This window comes from Protobothrops mucrosquamatus, unplaced genomic scaffold, assembly GCF_001527695.2.
Source record: "Protobothrops mucrosquamatus isolate PMUCROS unplaced genomic scaffold, P.Mucros_1.0 scaffold4055, whole genome shotgun sequence".
NCBI lineage: Eukaryota > Metazoa > Chordata > Lepidosauria > Squamata > Viperidae > Protobothrops > Protobothrops mucrosquamatus.
In genome coordinates, this window is record NW_015389986.1 from 58870 (window position 1) to 60457 (window position 1588).

The 1588-nt window shown below is 52.0% G+C and overlaps 1 long non-coding RNA gene across 2 annotated transcripts in view; it reads right to left on the reverse strand.

Moving 5' to 3' along the window:
• Positions 1-1575, reverse strand: part of LOC107298523 — a 10516-nt gene extending 8941 nt beyond the window's left edge. For both annotated transcript variants that reach the window (XR_003810648.1, XR_003810647.1), the window contains exon 1: positions 1511-1575. This is a non-coding gene — a long non-coding RNA (uncharacterized LOC107298523). The remainder of the gene's footprint in view (positions 1-1510) is intronic.
• Positions 1576-1588: the final 13 nt, after the last annotated feature.

Sequence of the window (1588 nt, forward strand, 5' to 3'; positions counted from 1 at the left end):
CTGTCAGGAAATTTCTCATTAGTTCTAGGTTGCTTTTCTCCTTGATTAGTTTCCATCCATTGCTTCTTGTCCTGCCTTCAGGCGCTTTGGAGAATAGCTTGACTCCCTCTTCTTTGTGGCAGCCCCTGAGATGTTGGAACACTGCTATCATGTCCCCCCTCGTCCTTCTCTTCATTAAACTAGACCCAGGGGTAGGCAACCTCGGCTCTTTTATGACTTATGGACTTCAACTCCCAGAATTCCTGAGTCAGCTATGCTGACTCAGGAATTCTGGGAGTTGAAGTCCACGAGTCATAAAAGAGCCGAGGTTGCCTACCCCTGAACTAGACATACCCAATTCCAGCAGCCGTTCCTTATATGTTTTAGCCTCCAGTCCCCTAATCATCCCCGCCCTCTGTTGAGGGAGGAATGTTCAATTTTGAAATTCTTCCATTCCCCACCATCCAGAGCTAAAGAAGCTTTTTGGATGAGAAGCGAAACGTCTTCAAAAAAAAAACCCAATAAAGTCCAGTTGCCTCGTGAACAAGCACTTTTGGGACAACCGTGACCTGGATGACTGAGAATCCTCCATAGATCACCTCTTCCTTCTTTCCTGTTGCGCTTTGCCCCAAATTTGGCAGCCCTCCGCAGTTGCTGCTTTTTACTCCTGGCGTGTCCCCAGCAGATCACAAAGCTGTTAACAACGGTAGCGAGAGAGAAAAAAAAAAAACCGGCAGGTAAATTTATTTGCCTCTCCCTTGTTCCGGTCTGCGCATAAAAATGCTTGGTCGCCTCGCAGGGCACAGCAGAGAAAAACGCGAAGAAATTCCTCCGCGCCACGATCCGGCCTGGCCTTCCGAGGACCGCGAGGGAAGCTTCCCCGCCCTAGGCAGACCCAGAGCTCCACCTGAGCGTGCAGCGCCCGAGAGTTTCTTGCCTCTGCCCGCGTTTTGCAGCGTTGAGCCTAAATGACAGCCGGCCGGGCTCGCCAGCAAAAGGGCAAATTGGAGCCCGCCGAGTCCGGCCATACTGGAGAAACAGCTTCCCGCGATTTTTTTTTTTTTTTCGTCGTCGTCGCCACCGCCCCCCCCCCCATCCAACCAAATCGCTGTGGCCAATTACAAAAAGCGGACGACTTTGTTCGCAAGGCAAACCCCAGGCCAGGGGTAGGCAACCTTGGCTCTTTTATGACTCGTGGACTTCAACTCCCAGAATTCCTGAGCCAGCCATGCTGAGGGGAAAAGGAGAGGTTTCCAAGCTGAGAGCCATGCGGGCTCAGGAATTCTGGGAGTTGAAGTCCCCGAGTCATAAAAGAGCCAAGGTTGCCTACCCCTGCCCCAGGCCAACCGCACAAAAAAAAAACGTAGAAGCAAAGTTGATTCCGGAACTTTCTTCCACTTTAAGACGGGTGGACTTCAACTCCCAGAATTCCCCGGTCGAGAGGCTGCTCAGATTGACAGAGTCCAAATCACCACCCGCCTTAAGTTTGTTTGAGGATCCTTTTTACAGCTCTTTTGGGTCCCCACAGTACCTCCACAAGGCCAGTTCCCTCGCACGCCCGAGATTGTTCGCGCTACGGAGGGGGGGTCGATTCTTTGCCACCGGTGCC